Below are 25,407 nucleotides of genomic sequence, written 5' to 3'. Positions count from 1 at the left end.
CAGTAGAGGAGAACATTCCTTTTCATGAGTGCCTCGTTATGGGAATTCATTTAAATGCAAAGAAAATCAGTAAAATTCTGTTTACTCCTTGTAGACTCTTCAACTAGCAGTATCCGTAGTGTAGCGGTTATCACGTTTGACTCAACCGCTCTAGGTCCCTGTTTCAAAACCGTGCGGAAGCAGAGACCTCTGAGACATGAAGGAAAACTCTGTGTTTTATGTGCTCCTCATTATGGGAACGCAAATACATGCAAAGAATATAAGTAAAATTCTATATACTAATTGTAGTTCTTGTAACATGTAGTTTCCGTAGTGTAGTGGTTATCACGTACGCCTCACACGCGAAAGGTCCCAGGTTCAAAACTGGGCGGAAACAGACATCTCTGAAACAGTAGAGGAGAACATTCCTTTTCATGAGTGCCTCGTTATGGGAATTCATTTAAATGCAAAGAAAATCAGTACAATTCTGTTTACTCCTTGTAGACTCTTCAACTTGCAGTTTCCGTAGTGTAGCGGTTATCACGTTTGACTCAACCGCTCTAGGTCCCTGTTTCAAAACCGTGCGGAAGCAGAGACCTCTGAGACATAATGGAAAACTCTGTGTTTTATGTGCTCCTCATTATGGGAACGCAAATACATGCAAAGAATATAAGTAAAATTCTATATACTCATTGTAGTTTTTTAAACATGTAGTTTCCGTATTGTAGTGGTTATCACTTTCGCCTCACACGCGAAAGGTCCCTGATTCAAAACCGGGAGGAAACAGAGATCTCTGAAACAGTAGAGGAGAACATTACTTTTCATGACTGCCTCGTTATGGGAATTCATTAAAATGCAAAGAAAATCTGTAAAATTCTGTTTACTCCTTGTAGACTCTTCAACTAGCAGTTTCCGTAGTGTAGCGGTTATCACGTTTGACTCAACCGCTCTAGGTCCCTGTTTCAAAACCGTGCGGAAGCAGAGACCGCTGACACATACAAGACGTAACAGAAAACTCGGTGTTTTATGTGCTCCTCATTATGGGAACGCAAATAAATGCAAAGAATATAAGTACAATTCTATATACTCATTGTAGTTTTTTTAACATGTGGTTTCTGTAGTGTAGTGGTTATCACGTTAGCCTCACACGCGAAAGGTCCCCGGTTCAAAACCGGGCGGAAACAGACATCTCTGAAACAGTAGAGGAGAACATTCCTTTTCATGAGTGCCTCGTTATGGGAATTCATTTAAATGCAAAGAAAATCAGTAAAATTCTGTTTACTTCTTGTAGACTCTTCAACTAGCAGTTTCCGTAGTGTAGCGGTTATCACGTTTGACTCAACCGCGCTAGGTCCCTGTTTCAAAACCGTGCGGAAGCTGAGACATAAAGGAAAACTCTGTGTTTTATGTGCTCCTCATTATGGGAACGCAAATACATGCAAAGAATATAAGTAAAATTCTATATACTAATTGTAGTTCTTGTAACATGTAGTTTCCGTAGTGTAGTGGTTATCACGTACGCCTCACACGCGAAAGGTCCCAGGTTCAAAACCGGGCGGAAACAGACATCTCTGAAACAGTAGAGGAGAACATTCCTTTTCATGAGTGCCTCGTTATGGGAATTCATTTAAATGCAAAGAAAATCAGTACAATTCTGTTTACTCCTTGTAGACTCTTCAACTTGCAGTTTCCGTAGTGTAGCGGTTATCACGTTTGACTCAACCGCTCTAGGTCCCTGTTTCAAAACCGTGCGGAAGCAGAGACCTCTGAGACATAATGGAAAACTCTGTGTTTTATGTGCTCCTCATTATGGGAACGCAAATACATGCAAAGAATATAAGTAAAATTCTATATACTCATTGTAGTTTTTTAAACATGTAGTTTCCGTATTATAGTGGTTATCACTTTCGCCTCACACGCGAAAGGTCCCTGATTCAAAACCGGGAGGAAACAGAGATCTCTGAAACAGTAGAGGAGAACATTACTTTTCATGACTGCCTCGTTATGGGAATTCATTAAAATGCAAAGAAAATCTGTAAAATTCTGTTTACTCCTTGTAGACTCTTCAACTAGCAGTTTCCGTAGTGTAGCGGTTATCACGTTTGACTCAACCGCTCTAGGTCCCTGTTTCAAAACCGTGCGGAAGCAGAGACCACTGACACATACAAGACGTAACAGAAAACTCGGTGTTTTATGTGCTCCTCATTATGGGAACGCAAATACATGCAAAGAATATCAGTAAAATTCTATATACTCATTGTAGTTTTTCTTGTAGTTTCCCTAGTGTAGTGGTTATCACGTTCGCCTCACATGCGAAAGGTCCCCAGTTCAAAACCGGGCGGAAACAGAGATCTCTGAAACAGTAGCGGAGAACATTCCTTTTCATGAGTGCCTCGTTATGGGAATTCATTTAAATGCAAAGAAAATCTGTAAAATTCTGTTTACTCCTTGTAGACTCTTCAACTAGCAGTTTCCGTAGTGTAGCGGTTATCACGTTTGACTCAACCGCTCTAGGTCCCTGTTTCAAAACCGTGCGGAAGCAGAGACCGCTGACACATACAAGACGTAACAGAAAACTCGGTGTTTTATGTGCTCCTCATTATGGGAACGCAAATACATGCAACGAATATAAGTAAAATTCTATATACTCATTGTAGTTTTTTTAACATGTGGTTTCCGTAGTGTAGTGGTTATCACGTTCGCCTCACACGCGAAAGGTCCCCGGTTCAAAACCGGGCGGAAACAGACATCTCTGAAACAGTAGAGGAGAACATTCCTTTTCATGAGTGCCTCGTTATGGGAATTCATTTAAATGCAAAGAAAATCAGTACAATTCTGTTTACTCCTTGTAGACTCTTCAACTAGCAGTATCCGTAGTGTAGCGGTTATCACGTTTGACTCAACCGCTCTAGGTCCCTGTTTCAAAACCGTGCGGAAGCAGAGACCTCTGAGACATGAAGGAAAACTCTGTGTTTTATGTGCTCCTCATTATGGGAACGCAAATACATGCAAAGAATATAAGTAAAATTCTATATACTCATTGTAGTTTTTGTAACATGTAGTTTCCGTAGTGTAGTGGTTATCACGTTCGCCTCACATGCGAAAGGTCCCCAGTTCAAAACCGGGCGGAAACAGAGATCTCTGAAACAGTAGCGGAGAACAATCCTTTTCATGAGTGCCTCGTTATGGGAATTCATTTAAATGCAAAGAAAATCTTTAAAATTCTGTTTACTCCTTGTAGACTCTTCAACTAGCAGTTTCCGTAGTGTAGCGGTGATCACGTTTGACTCAACCGCTCTAGGTCCCTGTTTCAAAACCGTGCGGAAGCAGAGACCGCTGACACATACAAGACGTAACAGAAAACTCAGTGTTTTATGTGCTCCTCATTATGGGAACGCAAATAAATGCAAAGAATATAAGTACAATTCTATATACTCATTGTAGTTTTTTTAACATGTGGTTTCCGTAGTGTAGTGGTTATCACGTTAGCCTCACACGCGAAAGGTCCCCGGTTCAAAACCGGGCGGAAACAGACATCTCTGAAACAGTAGAGGAGAACATTCCTTTTCATGAGTGCCTCGTTATGGGAATTCATTTAAATGCAAAGAAAATCAGTAAAATTCTGTTTACTCCTTGTAGACTCTTCAACTAGCAGTTTCCGTAGTGTAGCGGTTATCACGTTTGACTCAACCGCTCTAGGTCCCTGTTTCAAAACCGTGCGGAAGCTGAGACATAAAGGAAAACTCTGTGTTTTATGTGCTCCTCATTATGGGAACGCAAATACATGCAAAGAATATAAGTAAAATTCTATATACTAATTGTAGTTCTTGTAACATGTAGTTTCCGTAGTGTAGTGGTTATCACGTACGCCTCACACGCGAAAGGTCCCAGGTTCAAAACTGGGCGGAAACAGACATCTCTGAAACAGTAGAGGAGAACATTCCTTTTCATGAGTGCCTCGTTATGGGAATTCATTTAAATGCAAAGAAATTCAGTACAATTCTGTTTACTCCTTGTAGACTCTTCAACTAGCAGTTTCCGTAGTGTAGCGGTTATCACGTTTGACTCAACCGCTCTAGGTCCCTGTTTCAAAACCGTGCGGAAGCAGAGACCTCTGAGACATAATGGAAAACTCTGTGTTTTATGTGCTCCTCATTATGGGAACGCAAATACATGCAAAGAATATAAGTAAAATTCTATATACTCATTGTAGTTTTTTAAACATGTAGTTTCCGTATTGTAGTGGTTATCACTTTCGCCTCACACGCGAAAGGTCCCTGATTCAAAACCGGGAGGAAACAGAGATCTCTGAAACAGTAGAGGAGAACATTACTTTTCATGACTGCCTCGTTATGGGAATTCATTAAAATGCAAAGAAAATCTGTAAAATTCTGTTTACTCCTTGTAGACTCTTCAACTAGCAGTTTCCGTAGTGTAGCGGTTATCACGTTTGACTCAACCGCTCTAGGTCCCTGTTTCAAAACCGTGCGGAAGCAGAGACCGCTGACACATACAAGACGTAACAGAAAACTCGGTGTTTTATGTGCTCCTCATTATGGGAACGCAAATAAATGCAAAGAATATAAGTACAATTCTATATACTCATTGTAGTTTTTTTAACATGTGGTTTCTGTAGTGTAGTGGTTATCACGTTAGCCTCACACGCGAAAGGTCCCCGGTTCAAAACCGGGCGGAAACAGACATCTCTGAAACAGTAGAGGAGAACATTCCTTTTCATGAGTGCCTCGTTATGGGAATTCATTTAAATGCAAAGAAAATCAGTAAAATTCTGTTTACTCCTTGTAGACTCTTCAACTAGCAGTTTCCGTAGTGTAGCGGTTATCACGTTTGACTCAACCGCTCTAGGTCCCTGTTTCAAAACCGTGCGGAAGCAGAGACCGCTGAGACATAATGGAAAACTCTGTGTTTTATGTGCTCCTCATTATGGGAACGCAAATACATGCAAAGAATATAAGTAAAATTCTATATACTAATTGTAGTTCTTGTAACATGTAGTTTCCGTAGTGTAGTGGTTATCACTTTCGCCTCACACGCGAAAGGTCCCTGATTCAAAACCGGGAGGAAACAGAGATCTCTGAAACAGTAGAGGAGAACATTACTTTTCATGACTGCCTCGTTATGGGAATTCATTAAAATGCAAAGAAAATCTGTAAAATTCTGTTTACTCCTTGTAGACTCTTCAACTAGCAGTTTCCGTAGTGTAGCGGTTATCACGTTTGACTCAACCGCTCTAGGTCCCTGTTTCAAAACCGTGCGGAAGCAGAGACCGCTGACACATACAAGACGTAACAGAAAACTCTGTGTTTTATGTGCTCTTCATTATGGGAACGCAAATACATGCAAAGAATATCAGTAAAATTCTATATACTCATTGTAGTTTTTCTTGTAGTTTCCGTAGTGTAGTGGTTATCACGTTCGCCTCACATGCGAAAGGTCCCCAGTTCAAAACCGGGCGGAAACAGAGATCTCTGAAACAGTAGCGGAGAACAATCCTTTTCATGAGTGCCTCGTTATGGGAATTCATTTAAATGCAAAGAAAATCTGTAAAATTCTGTTTACTCCTTGTAGACTCTTCAACTAGCAGTTTCCGTAGTGTAGCGGTTATCACGTTTGACTCAACCGCTCTAGGTTCCTGTTTCAAAACCGTGCGGAAGCAGAGACCGCTGACACATACAAGACGTAACAGAAAACTCGGTGTTTTATGTGCTCCTCATTATGGGAACGCAAATACATGCAAAGAATATCAGTAAAATTCTATATACTCATTGTAGTTTTTCTTGTAGTTTCCGTAGTGTAGTGGTTATCACGTTCGCCTCACATGCGAAAGGTCCCCAGTTCAAAACCGGGCGGAAACAGAGATCTCTGAAACAGTAGCGGAGAACAATCCTTTTCATGAGTGCCTCGTTATGGGAATTCATTTAAATGCAAAGAAAATCTGTAAAATTCTGTTTACTCCTTGTAGACTCTTCAACTAGCAGTTTCCGTAGTGTAGCGGTTATCACGTTTGACTCAACCGCTCTAGGTCCCTGTTTCAAAACCGTGCGGAAGCAGAGACCGCTGACACATACAAGACGTAACAGAAAACTCGGTGTTTTATGTGCTCCTCATTATGGGAACGCAAATACATGCAAAGAATATCAGTAAAATTCTATATACTCATTGTAGTTTTTCTTGTAGTTTCCGTAGTGTAGTGGTTATCACGTTCGCCTCACACGCGAAAGGTCCCCGGTTCAAAACCGGGCGGAAACAGACATCTCTGAAACAGTAGAGGAGAACATTCCTTTTCATGAGTGCCTCGTTATGGGAATTCATTTAAATGCAAAGAAAATCAGTAAAATTCTGTTTACTCCTTGTAGACTCTTCAACTAGCAGTATCCGTAGTGTAGCGGTTATCACGTTTGACTCAACCGCTCTAGGTCCCTGTTTCAAAACCGTGCGGAAGCAGAGACCTCTGAGACATGAAGGAAAACTCTGTGTTTTATGTGCTCCTCATTATGGGAACGCAAATACATGCAAAGAATATAAGTAAAATTCTATATACTCATTGTAGTTTTTGTAACATGTAGTTTCCGTAGTGTAGTGGTTATCACGTTCGCCTCACATGCGAAAGGTCCCCAGTTCAAAACCGGGCGGAAACAGAGATCTCTGAAACAGTAGCGGAGAACAATCCTTTTCATGAGTGCCTCGTTATGGGAATTCATTTAAATGCAAAGAAAATCTTTAAAATTCTGTTTACTCCTTGTAGACTCTTCAACTAGCAGTTTCCGTAGTGTAGCGGTGATCACGTTTGACTCAACCGCTCTAGGTCCCTGTTTCAAAACCGTGCGGAAGCAGAGACCGCTGACACATACAAGACGTAACAGAAAACTCAGTGTTTTATGTGCTCCTCATTATGGGAACGCAAATAAATGCAAAGAATATAAGTACAATTCTATATACTCATTGTAGTTTTTTTAACATGTGGTTTCCGTAGTGTAGTGGTTATCACGTTAGCCTCACACGCGAAAGGTCCCCGGTTCAAAACCGGGCGGAAACAGACATCTCTGAAACAGTAGAGGAGAACATTCCTTTTCATGAGTGCCTCGTTATGGGAATTCATTTAAATGCAAAGAAAATCAGTAAAATTCTGTTTACTCCTTGTAGACTCTTCAACTAGCAGTTTCCGTAGTGTAGCGGTTATCACGTTTGACTCAACCGCTCTAGGTCCCTGTTTCAAAACCGTGCGGAAGCTGAGACATAAAGGAAAACTCTGTGTTTTATGTGCTCCTCATTATGGGAACGCAAATACATGCAAAGAATATAAGTAAAATTCTATATACTAATTGTAGTTCTTGTAACATGTAGTTTCCGTAGTGTAGTGGTTATCACGTACGCCTCACACGCGAAAGGTCCCAGGTTCAAAACTGGGCGGAAACAGACATCTCTGAAACAGTAGAGGAGAACATTCCTTTTCATGAGTGCCTCGTTATGGGAATTCATTTAAATGCAAAGAAAATCAGTACAATTCTGTTTACTCCTTGTAGACTCTTCAACTTGCAGTTTCCGTAGTGTAGCGGTTATCACGTTTGACTCAACCGCTCTAGGTCCCTGTTTCAAAACCGTGCGGAAGCAGAGACCTCTGAGACATAATGGAAAACTCTGTGTTTTATGTGCTCCTCATTATGGGAACGCAAATACATGCAAAGAATATAAGTAAAATTCTATATACTCATTGTAGTTTTTTAAACATGTAGTTTCCGTATTGTAGTGGTTATCACTTTCGCCTCACACGCGAAAGGTCCCTGATTCAAAACCGGGAGGAAACAGAGATCTCTGAAACAGTAGAGGAGAACATTACTTTTCATGACTGCCTCGTTATGGGAATTCATTAAAATGCAAAGAAAATCTGTAAAATTCTGTTTACTCCTTGTAGACTCTTCAACTAGCAGTTTCCGTAGTGTAGCGGTTATCACGTTTGACTCAACCGCTCTAGGTCCCTGTTTCAAAACCGTGCGGAAGCAGAGACCGCTGACACATACAAGACGTAACAGAAAACTCGGTGTTTTATGTGCTCCTCATTATGGGAACGCAAATAAATGCAAAGAATATAAGTACAATTCTATATACTCATTGTAGTTTTTTTAACATGTGGTTTCTGTAGTGTAGTTGTTATCACGTTAGCCTCACACGCGAAAGGTCCCCGGTTCAAAACCGGGCGGAAACAGACATCTCTGAAACAGTAGAGGAGAACATTCCTTTTCATGAGTGCCTCGTTATGGGAATTCATTTAAATGCAAAGAAAATCAGTAAAATTCTGTTTACTCCTTGTAGACTCTTCAACTAGCAGTTTCCGTAGTGTAGCGGTTATCACGTTTGACTCAACCGCTCTAGGTCCCTGTTTCAAAACCGTGCGGAAGCAGAGACCGCTGAGACATAATGGAAAACTCTGTGTTTTATGTGCTCCTCATTATGGGAACGCAAATACATGCAAAGAATATAAGTAAAATTCTATATACTAATTGTAGTTCTTGTAACATGTAGTTTCCGTAGTGTAGTGGTTATCACTTTCGCCTCACACGCGAAAGGTCCCTGATTCAAAACCGGGAGGAAACAGAGATCTCTGAAACAGTAGAGGAGAACATTACTTTTCATGACTGCCTCGTTATGGGAATTCATTAAAATGCAAAGAAAATCTGTAAAATTCTGTTTACTCCTTGTAGACTCTTCAACTAGCAGTTTCCGTAGTGTAGCGGTTATCACGTTTGACTCAACCGCTCTAGGTCCCTGTTTCAAAACCGTGCGGAAGCAGAGACCGCTGACACATACAAGACGTAACAGAAAACTCTGTGTTTTATGTGCTCTTCATTATGGGAACGCAAATACATGCAAAGAATATCAGTAAAATTCTATATACTCATTGTAGTTTTTCTTGTAGTTTCCGTAGTGTAGTGGTTATCACGTTCGCCTCACATGCGAAAGGTCCCCAGTTCAAAACCGGGCGGAAACAGAGATCTCTGAAACAGTAGCGGAGAACAATCCTTTTCATGAGTGCCTCGTTATGGGAATTCATTTAAATGCAAAGAAAATCTGTAAAATTCTGTTTACTCCTTGTAGACTCTTCAACTAGCAGTTTCCGTAGTGTAGCGGTTATCACGTTTGACTCAACCGCTCTAGGTTCCTGTTTCAAAACCGTGCGGAAGCAGAGACCGCTGACACATACAAGACGTAACAGAAAACTCGGTGTTTTATGTGCTCCTCATTATGGGAACGCAAATACATGCAAAGAATATCAGTAAAATTCTATATACTCATTGTAGTTTTTCTTGTAGTTTCCGTAGTGTAGTGGTTATCACGTTCGCCTCACATGCGAAAGGTCCCCAGTTCAAAACCGGGCGGAAACAGAGATCTCTGAAACAGTAGCGGAGAACAATCCTTTTCATGAGTGCCTCGTTATGGGAATTCATTTAAATGCAAAGAAAATCTGTAAAATTCTGTTTACTCCTTGTAGACTCTTCAACTAGCAGTTTCCGTAGTGTAGCGGTTATCACGTTTGACTCAACCGCTCTAGGTCCCTGTTTCAAAACCGTGCGGAAGCAGAGACCGCTGACACATACAAGACGTAACAGAAAACTCGGTGTTTTATGTGCTCCTCATTATGGGAACGCAAATACATGCAAAGAATATCAGTAAAATTCTATATACTCATTGTAGTTTTTCTTGTAGTTTCCGTAGTGTAGTGGTTATCACGTTCGCCTCACACGCGAAAGGTCCCCGGTTCAAAACCGGGCGGAAACAGACATCTCTGAAACAGTAGAGGAGAACATTCCTTTTCATGAGTGCCTCGTTATGGGAATTCATTTAAATGCAAAGAAAATCAGTACAATTCTGTTTACTCCTTGTAGACTCTTCAACTAGCAGTTTCCGTAGTGTAGCGGTTATCACGTTTGACTCAACCGCTCTAGGTCCCTGTTTCAAAACCGTGCGGAAGCAGAGACCTCTGAGACATAAAGGAAAACTCTGTGTTTTATGTGCTCCTCATTATGGGAACGCAAATACATGCAAAGAATATAAGTAAAATTCTATATACTCATTGTAGTTTTTGTAACATGTAGTTTCCGTAGTGTAGTGGTTATCACGTTCGCCTCACACGCGAAAGGTCCCCGGTTCGAAACAGAGATCTCTGAAACAGTAGAGGAGAACATTCCCTTTCATGAGTGCCTCGTTATGGGAATTCATTTAAATGCAAAGAAAATCAGTACAATTCTGTTTACTCCTTGTAGACTCTTCAACTAGCAGTTTCCGTAGTGTAGCGGTTATCACGTTTGACTCAACCGCTCTAGGTTCCTGTTTCAAAACCGTGCGGAAGCAGAGACCGCTGACACATACAAGACGTAACAGAAAACTCGGTGTTTTATGTGCTCCTCATTATGGGAACGCAAATACATGCAAAGAATATCAGTAAAATTCTATATACTCATTGCAGTTTTTCTTGTAGTTTCCGTAGTGTAGTGGTTATCACGTTCGCCTCACATGCGAAAGGTCCCCAGTTCAAAACCGGGCGGAAACAGAGATCTCTGAAACAGTAGCGGAGAACAATCCTTTTCATGAGTGCCTCGTTATGGGAATTCATTTAAATGCAAAGAAAATCTGTAAAATTCTGTTTACTCCTTGTAGACTCTTCAACTAGCAGTTTCCGTAGTGTAGCGGTTATCACGTTTGACTCAACCGCTCTAGGTCCCTGTTTCAAAACCGTGCGGAAGCAGAGACCGCTGACACATACAAGACGTAACAGAAAACTCGGTGTTTTATGTGCTCCTCATTATGGGAACGCAAATACATGCAACGAATATAAGTAAAATTCTATATACTCATTGTAGTTTTTTTAACATGTGGTTTCCGTAGTGTAGTGGTTATCACGTTCGCCTCACACGCGAAAGGTCCCCGGTTCAAAACCGGGCGGAAACAGACATCTCTGAAACAGTAGAGGAGAACACTCCTTTTCATGAGTGCCTCGTTATGGGAATTCATTTAAATGCAAAGAAAATCAGTACAATTCTGTTTACTCCTTGTAGACTCTTCAACTAGCAGTTTCCGTAGTGTAGCGGTTATCACGTTTGACTCAACCGCTCTAGGTCCCTGTTTCAAAACCGTGCGGAAGCAGAGACCTCTGAGACATAAAGGAAAACTCTGTGTATTATGTGCTCCTCATTATGGGAACGCAAATACATGCAAAGAATATAAGTAAAATTCTATATACTCATTGTAGTTTTTGTAACATGTAGTTTCTGTAGTGTAGTGGTTATCACGTTCGCCTCACACGCGAAAGGTCCCAGGTTCAAAACCGGGCGGAAACAGAGATCTCTGAAACAGTAGAGGAGAACAATCCTTTTCATGAGTGCCTCGTTATGGGAATTCATTTAAATGCAAAGAAAATCAGTAAAATTCTGTTTACTCCTTGTATACTCTTCAACTAGCAGTTTCCTTAGTGTAGCGGTTATCACGTTTGACTCAACCGCTCTAGGTCCCTGTTTCAAAACCGTGCGGAAGCAGAGACCGCTGACACATACAAGACGTAACAGAAAACTCGGTGTTTTATGTGCTCCTCATTATGGGAACGCAAATAAATGCAAAGAATATCAGTAAAATTCTATATACTCATTGTAGTTTTTCTTGTAGTTTCCATAGTGTAGTGGTTATCACGTTCGCCTCACATGCGAAAGGTCCCCAGTTCAAAACCGGGCGGAAACAGAGATCTCTGAAACAGTAGCGGAGAACAATCCTTTTCATGAGTGCCTCGTTATGGGAATTCATTTAAATGCAAAGAAAATCTGTAAAATTCTGTTTACTCCTTGTAGACTCTTCAACTAGCAGTTTCCGTAGTGTAGCGGTTATCACGTTTGACTCAACCGCTCTAGGTTCCTGTTTCAAAACCGTGCGGAAGCAGAGACCGCTGACACATACAAGACGTAACAGAAAACTCGGTGTTTTATGTGCTCCTCATTATGGGAACGCAAATACATGCAAAGAATATCAGTAAAATTCTATATACTCATTGTAGTTTTTCTTGTAGTTTCCGTAGTGTAGTGGTTATCACGTTCGCCTCACATGCGAAAGGTCCCCAGTTCAAAACCGGGCGGAAACAGAGATCTCTGAAACAGTAGCGGAGAACAATCCTTTTCATGAGTGCCTCGTTATGGGAATTCATTTAAATGCAAAGAAAATCTGTAAAATTCTGTTTACTCCTTGTAGACTCTTCAACTAGCAGTTTCCGTAGTGTAGCGGTTATCACGTTTGACTCAACCGCTCTAGGTCCCTGTTTCAAAACCGTGCGGAAGCAGAGACCGCTGACACATACAAGACGTAACAGAAAACTCTGTGTTTTATGTGCTCCTCATTATGGGAACGCAAATACATGCAAAGAATATCAGTAAAATTCTATATACTCATTGTAGTTTTTCTTGTAGTTTCCGTAGTGTAGTGGTTATCACGTTCGCCTCACATGCGAAAGGTCCCCAGTTCAAAACCGTGCGGAAACAGACATCTCTGAAACAGTAGAGGAGAACATTCTTTTCATGAGTGCCTCGTTATGGGAATTCATTTAAATGCAAAGAAAATCAGTAAAATTCTGTTTACTCCTTGTAGACTCTTCAACTAGCAGTTTCCGTAGTGTAGAGGTTATCACGTTTGACTCAACCGCTCTAGGTCCCTGTTTCAAAACCGTGCGGAAGCTGAGACATAAAGGAAAACTCTGTGTTTTATGTGCTCCTCATTATGGGAACGCAAATACATGCAAAGAATATAAGTAAAATTCTATATACTAATTGTAGTTCTTGTAACATGTAGTTTCCGTAGTGTAGTGGTTATCACGTACGCCTCACACGCGAAAGGTCCCAGGTTCAAAACCGGGCGGAAACAGACATCTCTGAAACAGTAGAGGAGAACATTCCTTTTCATGAGTGCCTCGTTATGGGAATTCATTTAAATGCAAAGAAAATCTGTAAAATTCTGTTTACTCCTTGTAGACTCTTCAACTAGCAGTTTCCGTAGTGTAGCGGTTATCACGTTTGACTCAACCGCTCTAGGTCCCTGTTTCAAAACCGTGCGGAAGCTGAGACATAAAGGAAAACTCTGTGTTTTATGTGCTCCTCATTATGGGAACGCAAATACATGCAAAGAATATAAGTAAAATTCTATATACTAATTGTAGTTCTTGTAACATGTAGTTTCCGTAGTGTAGTGGTTATCACGTAAGCCTCACACGCGAAAGGTCCCAGGTTCAAAACCGGGCGGAAACATACATCTCTGAAACAGTAGAGGAGAACATTCCTTTTCATGAGTGCCTCGTTATGGGAATTCATTTAAATGCAAAGAAAATCAGTACAATTCTGTTTACTCCTTGTAGACTCTTCAACTTGCAGTTTCCGTAGTGTAGCGGTTATCACGTTTGACTCAACCGCTCTAGGTCCCTGTTTCAAAACCGTGCGGAAGCAGAGACCGCTGAGACATAATGGAAAACTCTGTGTTTTATGTGCTCCTCATTATGGGAACGCAAATACATGCAAAGAATATAAGTAAAATTCTATATACTAATTGTAGTTCTTGTAACATGTAGTTTCTGTAGTGTAGTGGTTATCAAGTACGCCTCACACGCGAAAGGTCCCAGGTTCAAAACCGGGCGGAAACAGAGATCTCTGAAACAGTAGAGGAGAACATTCCTTTTCATGAGTGCCTCGTTATGGGAATTCATTTAAATGCAAAGAAAATCTTTAAAATTCTGTTTACTCCTTGTAGACTCTTCAACTAGCAGTTTCCGTAGTGTAGCGGTGATCACGTTTGACTCAACCGCTCTAGGTCCCTGTTTCAAAACCGTGCGGAAGCAGAGACCGCTGACACATACAAGACGTAACAGAAAACTCGGTGTTTTATGTGCTCCTCATTATGGGAACGCAAATAAATGCAAAGAATATAAGTACAATTCTATATACTCATAGTAGATTTTTTAACATGTGGTTTCCGTAGTGTAGTGGTTATCACGTTAGCCTCACACGCGAAAGGTCCCCGGTTCAAAACCGGGCGGAAACAGACATCTCTGAAACAGTAGAGGAGAACATTCCTTTTCATGAGTGCCTCGTTATGGGAATTCATTTAAATGCAAAGAAAATCAGTAAAATTCTGTTTACTTCTTGTAGACTCTTCAACTAGCAGTTTCCGTAGTGTAGCGGTTATCACGTTTGACTCAACCGCGCTAGGTCCCTGTTTCAAAACCGTGCGGAAGCTGAGACATAAAGGAAAACTCTGTGTTTTATGTGCTCCTCATTATGGGAACGCAAATACATGCAAAGAATATAAGTAAAATTCTATATACTAATTGTAGTTCTTGTAACATGTAGTTTCCGTAGTGTAGTGGTTATCACGTACGCCTCACACGCGAAAGGTCCCAGGTTCAAAACCGGGCGGAAACAGACATCTCTGAAACAGTAGAGGAGAACATTCCTTTTCATGAGTGCCTCGTTATGGGAATTCATTTAAATGCAAAGAAAATCAGTACAATTCTGTTTACTCCTTGTAGACTCTTCAACTTGCAGTTTCCGTAGTGTAGCGGTTATCACGTTTGACTCAACCGCTCTAGGTCCCTGTTTCAAAACCGTGCGGAAGCAGAGACCTCTGAGACATAATGGAAAACTCTGTGTTTTATGTGCTCCTCATTATGGGAACGCAAATACATGCAAAGAATATAAGTAAAATTCTATATACTCATTGTAGTTTTTTAAACATGTAGTTTCCGTATTGTAGTGGTTATCACTTTCGCCTCACACGCGAAAGGTCCCTGATTCAAAACCGGGAGGAAACAGAGATCTCTGAAACAGTAGAGGAGAACATTACTTTTCATGACTGCCTCGTTATGGGAATTCATTAAAATGCAAAGAAAATCTGTAAAATTCTGTTTACTCCTTGTAGACTCTTCAACTAGCAGTTTCCGTAGTGTAGCGGTTATCACGTTTGACTCAACCGCTCTAGGTCCCTGTTTCAAAACCGTGCGGAAGCAGAGACCGCTGACACATACAAGACGTAACAGAAAACTCGGTGTTTTATGTGCTCCTCATTATGGGAACGCAAATACATGCAAAGAATATCAGTAAAATTCTATATACTCATTGTAGTTTTTCTTGTAGTTTCCGTAGTGTAGTGGTTATCACGTTCGCCTCACATGCGAAAGGTCCCCAGTTCAAAACCGGGCGGAAACAGAGATCTCTGAAACAGTAGCGGAGAACATTCCTTTTCATGAGTGCCTCGTTATGGGAATTCATTTAAATGCAAAGAAAATCTGTAAAATTCTGTTTACTCCTTGTAGACTCTTCAACTAGCAGTTTCCGTAGTGTAGCGGTTATCACGTTTGACTCAACCGCTCTAGGTCCCTGTTTCAAAACCGTGCGGAAGCAGAGACCGCTGACACATACAAGACGTAACAGAAAACTCGGTGTTTTATGTGCTCCTCATTATGGGAACGCAAATACATGCAACGAATATAAGTAAAATTCTATATACTCATTGTAGTTTTTTTAACATGTGGTTTCCGTAGTGTAGTGGTTATCACGTTCGCCTCACACGCGAAAGGTCCCCGGTTCAAAACCGGGCGGAAACAGACATCTCTGAAACAGTAGAGGAGAACATTCCTTTTCATGAGTGCCTCGTTATGGGAATTCATTTAAATGCAAAGAAAATCAGTACAATTCTGTTTACTCCTTGTAGACTCTTCAACTAGCAGTATCCGTAGTGTAGCGGTTATCACGTTTGACTCAACCGCTCTAGGTCCCTGTTTCAAAACCGTGCGGAAGCAGAGACCTCTGAGACATGAAGGAAAACTCTGTGTTTTATGTGCTCCTCATTATGGGAACGCAAATACATGCAAAGAATATAAGTAAAATTCTATATACTCATTGTAGTTTTTGTAACATGTAGTTTCCGTAGTGTAGTGGTTATCACGTTCGCCTCACATGCGAAAGGTCCCCAGTTCAAAACCGGGCGGAAACAGAGATCTCTGAAACAGTAGCGGAGAACAATCCTTTTCATGAGTGCCTCGTTATGGGAATTCATTTAAATGCAAAGAAAATCTTTAAAATTCTGTTTACTCCTTGTAGACTCTTCAACTAGCAGTTTCCGTAGTGTAGCGGTGATCACGTTTGACTCAACCGCTCTAGGTCCCTGTTTCAAAACCGTGCGGAAGCAGAGACCGCTGACACATACAAGACGTAACAGAAAACTCAGTGTTTTATGTGCTCCTCATTATGGGAACGCAAATAAATGCAAAGAATATAAGTACAATTCTATATACTCATTGTAGTTTTTTTAACATGTGGTTTCCGTAGTGTAGTGGTTATCACGTTAGCCTCACACGCGAAAGGTCCCCGGTTCAAAACCGGGCGGAAACAGACATCTCTGAAACAGTAGAGGAGAACATTCCTTTTCATGAGTGCCTCGTTATGGGAATTCATTTAAATGCAAAGAAAATCAGTAAAATTCTGTTTACTCCTTGTAGACTCTTCAACTAGCAGTTTCCGTAGTGTAGCGGTTATCACGTTTGACTCAACCGCTCTAGGTCCCTGTTTCAAAACCGTGCGGAAGCTGAGACATAAAGGAAAACTCTGTGTTTTATGTGCTCCTCATTATGGGAACGCAAATACATGCAAAGAATATAAGTAAAATTCTATATACTAATTGTAGTTCTTGTAACATGTAGTTTCCGTAGTGTAGTGGTTATCACGTACGCCTCACACGCGAAAGGTCCCAGGTTCAAAACTGGGCGGAAACAGACATCTATGAAACAGTAGAGGAGAACATTCCTTTTCATGAGTGCCTCGTTATGGGAATTCATTTAAATGCAAAGAAAATCAGTACAATTCTGTTTACTCCTTGTAGACTCTTCAACTTGCAGTTTCCGTAGTGTAGCGGTTATCACGTTTGACTCAACCGCTCTAGGTCCCTGTTTCAAAACCGTGCGGAAGCAGAGACCTCTGAGACATAATGGAAAACTCTGTGTTTTATGTGCTCCTCATTATGGGAACGCAAATACATGCAAAGAATATAAGTAAAATTCTATATACTCATTGTAGTTTTTTAAACATGTAGTTTCCGTATTGTAGTGGTTATCACTTTCGCCTCACACGCGAAAGGTCCCTGATTCAAAACCGGGAGGAAACAGAGATCTTTGAAACAGTAGAGGAGAACATTACTTTTCATGACTGCCTCGTTATGGGAATTCATTAAAATGCAAAGAAAATCTGTAAAATTCTGTTTACTCCTTGTAGACTCTTCAACTAGCAGTTTCCGTAGTGTAGCGGTTATCACGTTTGACTCAACCGCTCTAGGTCCCTGTTTCAAAACCGTGCGGAAGCAGAGACCGCTGACACATACAAGACGTAACAGAAAACTCGGTGTTTTATGTGCTCCTCATTATGGGAACGCAAATAAATGCAAAGAATATAAGTACAATTCTATATACTCATTGTAGTTTTTTTAACATGTGGTTTCTGTAGTGTAGTGGTTATCACGTTAGCCTCACACGCGAAAGGTCCCCGGTTCAAAACCGGGCGGAAACAGACATCTCTGAAACAGTAGAGGAGAACATTCCTTTTCATGAGTGCCTCGTTATGGGAATTCATTTAAATGCAAAGAAAATCAGTAAAATTCTGTTTACTCCTTGTAGACTCTTCAACTAGCAGTTTCCGTAGTGTAGCGGTTATCACGTTTGACTCAACCGCTCTAGGTCCCTGTTTCAAAACCGTGCGGAAGCAGAGACCGCTGAGACATAATGGAAAACTCTGTGTTTTATGTGCTCCTCATTATGGGAACGCAAATACATGCAAAGAATATAAGTAAAATTCTATATACTAATTGTAGTTCTTGTAACATGTAGTTTCCGTAGTGTAGTGGTTATCACTTTCGCCTCACACGCGAAAGGTCCCTGATTCAAAACCGGGAGGAAACAGAGATCTCTGAAACAGTAGAGGAGAACATTACTTTTCATGACTGCCTCGTTATGGGAATTCATTAAAATGCAAAGAAAATCTGTAAAATTCTGTTTACTCCTTGTAGACTCTTCAACTAGCAGTTTCCGTAGTGTAGCGGTTATCACGTTTGACTCAACCGCTCTAGGTCCCTGTTTCAAAACCGTGCGGAAGCAGAGACCGCTGACACATACAAGACGTAACAGAAAACTCTGTGTTTTATGTGCTCTTCATTATGGGAACGCAAATACATGCAAAGAATATCAGTAAAATTCTATATACTCATTGTAGTTTTTCTTGTAGTTTCCGTAGTGTAGTGGTTATCACGTTCGCCTCACATGCGAAAGGTCCCCAGTTCAAAACCGGGCGGAAACAGAGATCTCTGAAACAGTAGCGGAGAACAATCCTTTTCATGAGTGCCTCGTTATGGGAATTCATTTAAATGCAAAGAAAATCTGTAAAATTCTGTTTACTCCTTGTAGACTCTTCAACTAGCAGTTTCCGTAGTGTAGCGGTTATCACGTTTGACTCAACCGCTCTAGGTTCCTGTTTCAAAACCGTGCGGAAGCAGAGACCGCTGACACATACAAGACGTAACAGAAAACTCGGTGTTTTATGTGCTCCTCATTATGGGAACGCAAATACATGCAAAGAATATCAGTAAAATTCTATATACTCATTGTAGTTTTTCTTGTAGTTTCCGTAGTGTAGTGGTTATCACGTTCGCCTCACATGCGAAAGGTCCCCAGTTCAAAACCGGGCGGAAACAGAGATCTCTGAAACAGTAGCGGAGAACAATCCTTTTCATGAGTGCCTCGTTATGGGAATTCATTTAAATGCAAAGAAAATCTGTAAAATTCTGTTTACTCCTTGTAGACTCTTCAACTAGCAGTTTCCGTAGTGTAGCGGTTATCACGTTTGACTCAACCGCTCTAGGTCCCTGTTTCAAAACCGTGCGGAAGCAGAGACCGCTGACACATACAAGACGTAACAGAAAACTCGGTGTTTTATGTGCTCCTCATTATGGGAACGCAAATACATGCAAAGAATATCAGTAAAATTCTATATACTCATTGTAGTTTTTCTTGTAGTTTCCGTAGTGTAGTGGTTATCACGTTCGCCTCACACGCGAAAGGTCCCCGGTTCAAAACCGGGCGGAAACAGACATCTCTGAAACAGTAGAGGAGAACATTCCTTTTCATGAGTGCCTCGTTATGGGAATTCATTTAAATGCAAAGAAAATCAGTACAATTCTGTTTACTCCTTGTAGACTCTTCAACTAGCAGTTTCCGTAGTGTAGCGGTTATCACGTTTGACTCAACCGCTCTAGGTCCCTGTTTCAAAACCGTGCGGAAGCAGAGACCTCTGAGACATAAAGGAAAACTCTGTGTTTTATGTGCTCCTCATTATGGGAACGCAAATACATGCAAAGAATATAAGTAAAATTCTATATACTCATTGTAGTTTTTGTAACATGTAGTTTCCGTAGTGTAGTGGTTATCACGTTCGCCTCACACGCGAAAGGTCCCCGGTTCAAAACCGGGCGGAAACAGAGATCTCTGAAACAGTAGAGGAGAACAATCCTTTTCATGAGTGCCTCGTTATGGGAATTCATTTAAATGCAAAGAAAATCAGTAAAATTCTGTTTACTCCTTGTAGACTCTTCAACTAGCAGTTTCCTTAGTGTAGCGGTTATCACGTTTGACTCAACCGCTCTAGGTCCCTGTTTCAAAACCGTGCGGAAGCAGAGACCGCTGACACATACAAGACGTAACAGAAAACTCGGTGTTTTATGTGCTCCTCATTATGGGAACGCAAATACATGCAAAGAATATCAGTAAAATTCTATATACTCATTGTAGTTTTTCTTGTAGTTTCCGTAGTGTAGTGGTTATCACGTTCGCCTCACACGCGAAAGGTCCCCGGTTCAAAACCGGGCGGAAACAGACATCTCTGAAACAGTAGAGGAGAACATTCCTTTTCTTGAGTGCCTCGTTATGGGAATTCATTTAAATGCAAAGAAAATCAGTAAAATTATGTTAACTCCTTGTAGACTCTTCAACTAGCAGTTTCCGTAGTGTAGCGGTTATCACGTTTGACTCAACCGCTCTAGGTCCCTGTTTCAAAACCGTGCGGAAGCAGAGACCTCTGAGACATAAAGGAAAACTCTGTGTTTTATGTGCTCCCATTATGGGAACGCAAATACATGCAAAGAATATAAGTAAAATTCTATATACTAATTGTAGTTTTTGTAACATGTAGTTTACGTAGTGTAGTGGTTATCACGTACGCCTCACACGCGAAAGGTCCCCAGTTCGAAACAGAGATCTCTGAAACAGTAGAGGAGAACATTCCCTTTCATGAGTGCCTCGTTATGGGAATTCATTTAAATGCAAAGAAAATCAGTACAATTCTGTTTACTCCTTGTAGACTCTTCAACTAGCAGTTTCCGTAGTGTAGCGGTTATCACGTTTGACTCAACCGCTCTAGGTTCCTGTTTCAAAACCGTGCGGAAGCAGAGACCGCTGACACATACAAGACGTAACAGAAAACTCGGTGTTTTATGTGCTCCTCATTATGGGAACGCAAATACATGCAAAGAATATCAGTAAAATTCTATATACTCATTGCAGTTTTTCTTGTAGTTTCCGTAGTGTAGTGGTTATCACGTTCGCCTCACATGCGAAAGGTCCCCAGTTCAAAACCGGGCGGAAACAGAGATCTCTGAAACAGTAGCGGAGAACAATCCTTTTCATGAGTGCCTCGTTATGGGAATTCATTTAAATGCAAAGAAAATCTGTAAAATTCTGTTTACTCCTTGTAGACTCTTCAACTAGCAGTTTCCGTAGTGTAGCGGTTATCACGTTTGACTCAACCGCTCTAGGTCCCTGTTTCAAAACCGTGCGGAAGCAGAGACCGCTGACACATACAAGACGTAACAGAAAACTCTGTGTTTTATGTGCTCCTCATTATGGGAACGCAAATACATGCAACGAATATAAGTAAAATTCTATATACTCATTGTAGTTTTTTTAACATGTGGTTTCCGTAGTGTAGTGGTTATCACGTTCGCCTCACACGCGAAAGGTCCCCGGTTCAAAACCGGGCGGAAACAGACATCTCTGAAACAGTAGAGGAGAACACTCCTTTTCATGAGTGCCTCGTTATGGGAATTCATTTAAATGCAAAGAAAATCAGTACAATTCTGTTTACTCCTTGTAGACTCTTCAACTAGCAGTTTCCGTAGTGTAGCGGTTATCACGTTTGACTCAACCGCTCTAGGTCCCTGTTTCAAAACCGTGCGGAAGCAGAGACCTCTGAGACATAAAGGAAAACTCTGTGTTTTATGTGCTCCTCATTATGGGAACGCAAATACATGCAAAGAATATAAGTAAAATTCTATATACTCATTGTAGTTTTTGTAACATGTAGTTTCTGTAGTGTAGTGGTTATCACGTTCGCCTCACACGCGAAAGGTCCCAGGTTCAAAACCGGGCGGAAACAGAGATCTCTGAAACAGTAGAGGAGAACAATCCTTTTCATGAGTGCCTCGTTATGGGAATTCATTTAAATGCAAAGAAAATCAGTAAAATTCTGTTTACTCCTTGTATACTCTTCAACTAGCAGTTTCCTTAGTGTAGCGGTTATCACGTTTGACTCAACCGCTCTAGGTCCCTGTTTCAAAACCGTGCGGAAGCAGAGACCGCTGACACATACAAGACGTAACAGAAAACTCGGTGTTTTATGTGCTCCTCATTATGGGAACGCAAATAAATGCAAAGAATATCAGTAAAATTCTATATACTCATTGTAGTTTTTCTTGTAGTTTCCGTAGTGTAGTGGTTATCACGTTCGCCTCACACGCGAAAGGTCCCCGGTTCAAAACCGGGCGGAAACAGACATCTCTGAAACAGTAGAGGAGAACATTCCTTTTCATGAGTGCCTCGTTATGGGAATTCATTTAAATGCAAAGAAAATCAGTACAATTCTGTTTACTCCTTGTAGACTCTTCAACTAGCAGTTTCCGTAGTGTAGAGGTTATCACGTTTGACTCAACCGCTCTAGGTCCCTGTTTCAAAACCGTGCGGAAGCAGAGACCTCTGAGACATAAAGGAAAACTCTGTGTTTTATGTGCTCCTCATTATGGGAACGCAAATACATGCAAAGAATATATGTAAAATTCTATATACTCATTGTAGTTTTTGTAACATGTAGTTTCCGTAACATGTAGTTTCCGTAGTGTAGTGCTTATCACGTTCGCCTCACACGCGAAAGGTCCCCGGTTCAAAACCGGGCGGAAACAGAGATCTCTGAAACAGTAGAGGAGAACAATCCTTTTCATGAGTGCCTCGTTATGGGAATTCATTTAAATGCAAAGAAAATCAGTAAAATTATGTTTAATCCTTGTAGACTCTTCAACTAGCAGTTTCCGTAGTGTAGCGGTTATCACGTTTGACTCAACCGCTCTAGGTCCCTGTTTCAAAACCGTGCGGAAGCAGAGACCGCTGACACATACAAGACGTAACAGAAAACTCGGTGTTTTATGTGCTCCTCATTATGGGAACGCAAATACATGCAAAGAATATCAGTAAAATTCTATATACTCATTGTAGTTTTTTTAACATGTGGTTTCCGTAGTGTAGTGGTTATCACGTTCGCCTCACACGCGAAAGGTCCCCGGTTCAAAACCGGGCGGAAACAGACATCTCTGAAACAGTAGAGGAGAACACTCCTTTTCATGAGTGCCTCGTTATGGGAATTCATTTAAATGCAAAGAAAATCAGTACAATTCTGTTTACTCCTTGTAGACTCTTCAACTAGCAGTTTCCGTAGTGTAGCGGTTATCACGTTTGACTCAACCGCTCTAGGTCCCTGTTTCAAAACCGTGCGGAAGCAGAGACCTCTGAGACATAAAGGAAAACTCTGTGTTTTATGTGCTCCTCATTATGGGAACGCAAATACATGCAAAGAATATAAGTAAAATTCTATATACTCATTGTAGTTTTTGTAACATGTAGTTTCTGTAGTGTAGTGGTTATCACGTTCGCCTCACACGCGAAAGGTCCCAGGTTCAAAACCGGGCGGAAACAGAGATCTCTGAAACAGTAGAGGAGAACAATCCTTTTCATGAGTGCCTCGTTATGGGAATTCATTTAAATGCAAAGAAAATCAGTAAAATTCTGTTTACTCCTTGTATACTCTTCAACTAGCAGTTTCCTTAGTGTAGCGGTTATCACGTTTGACTCAACCGCTCTAGGTCCCTGTTTCAAAACCGTGCGGAAGCAGAGACCGCTGACACATACAAGACGTAACAGAAAACTCGGTGTTTTATGTGCTCCTCATTATGGGAACGCAAATACATGCAAAGAATATCAGTAAAATTCTATATACTCATTGTAGTTTTTCTTGTAGTTTCCGTAGTGTAGTGGTTATCACGTTCGCCTCACACGCGAAAGGTCCCCGGTTCAAAACCGGGCGGAAACAGACATCTCTGAAACAGTAGAGGAGAACATTCCTTTTCATGAGTGCCTCGTTATGGGAATTCATTTAAATGCAAAGAAAATCAGTACAATTCTGTTTACTCCTTGTAGACTCTTCAACTAGCAGTTTCCGTAGTGTAGAGGTTATCACGTTTGACTCAACCGCTCTAGGTCCCTGTTTCAAAACCGTGCGGAAGCAGAGACCTCTGAGACATAAAGGAAAACTCTGTGTTTTATGTGCTCCTCATTATGGGAACGCAAATACATGCAAATAATATAAGTAAAATTCTATATACTCATTGTAGTTTTTGTAACATGTAGTTTCCGTAACATGTAGTTTCCGTAGTGTAGTGGTTATCACGTTCGCCTCTCACGCGAAAGGTCCCCGGTTCAAAACCGGGCGGAAACAGACATCTCTGAAACAGTAGAGGAGAACATTCCTTTTCATGAGTGCCTCGTTATGGGAATTCATTTAAATGCAAAGAAAATCAGTACAATTCTGTTTACTCCTTGTAGACTCTTCAACTAGCAGTTTCCGTAGTGTAGCGGTTATCACGTTTGACTCAACCGCTCTAGGTCCCTGTTTCAAAACCGTGCGGAAGCAGAGACCGCTGACACATACAAGACGTAACAGAAAACTCGGTGTTTTATGTGCTCCTCATTATGGGAACGCAAATACATGCAAAGAATATCAGTAAAATTCTATATACTCATTGTAGTTTTTCTTGTAGTTTCCGTAGTGTAGTGGTTATCACGTTCGCCTCACACGCGAAAGGTCCCCGGTTCAAAACCGGGCGGAAACAGACATCTCTGAAACAGTAGAGGAGAACATTCCTTTTCATGAGTGCCTCGTTATGGGAATTCATTTAAATGCAAAGAAAATCAGTACAATTCTGTTTACTCCTTGTAGACTCTTCAACTAGCAGTTTCCGTAGTGTAGAGGTTATCACGTTTGACTCAACCGCTCTAGGTCCCTGTTTCAAAACCGTGCGGAAGCAGAGACCTCTGAGACATAAAGGAAAACTCTGTGTTTTATGTGCTCCTCATTATGGGAACGCAAATACATGCAAATAATATAAGTAAAATTCTATATACTCATTGTAGTTTTTGTAACATGTAGTTTCCGTAACATGTAGTTTCCGTAGTGTAGTGGTTATCACGTTCGCCTCTCACGCGAAAGGTCCCCGGTTCAAAACCGGGCGGAAACAGACATCTCTGAAACAGTAGAGGAGAACATTCCTTTTCATGAGTGCCTCGTTATGGGAATTCATTTAAATGCAAAGAAAATCAGTACAATTCTGTTTACTCCTTGTAGACTCTTCAACTAGCAGTTTCCGTAGTGTAGCGGTTATCACGTTTGACTCAACCGCTCTAGGTCCCTGTTTCAAAACCGTGCGGAAGCAGAGACCTCTGAGACATAAAGGAAAACTCTGTGTTTTATGTGCTCCTCATTATGGGAACGCAAATACATGCAAAGAATATAAGTAAAATTCTATATACTCATTGTAGTTTTTGTAACATGTAGTTTCCGTAGTGTAGTGGTTATCACGTTCGCCTCACACGCGAAAGGTCCCCGGTTCAAAACCGGGCGGAAACAGAGATCTCTGAAACAGTAGAGGAGAACAATCCTTTTCATGAGTGCCTCGTTATGGGAATTCATTTAAATGCAAAGAAAATCAGTAAAATTCTGTTTACTCCTTGTAGACTCTTCAACTAGCAGTTTCCGTAGTGTAGCGGTTATCACGTTTGACTCAACCGCTCTAGGTCCCTGTTTCAAAACCGTGCGGAAGCAGAGACCGCTGACACATACAAGACGTAACAGAAAACTCGGTGTTTTATGTGCTCCTCATTATGGGAACGCAAATACATGCAAAGAATATCAGTAAAATTCTATATACTCATTGTAGTTTTTCTTGTAGTTTCCGTAGTGTAGTGGTTATCAC

Source organism: Coregonus lavaretus, assembly GCF_964263955.1.
Source record: "Coregonus lavaretus genome assembly, contig: HAP1_SCAFFOLD_207, whole genome shotgun sequence".
NCBI lineage: Eukaryota > Metazoa > Chordata > Actinopteri > Salmoniformes > Salmonidae > Coregonus > Coregonus lavaretus.
This window is presented reverse-complemented; position numbering follows the sequence as displayed.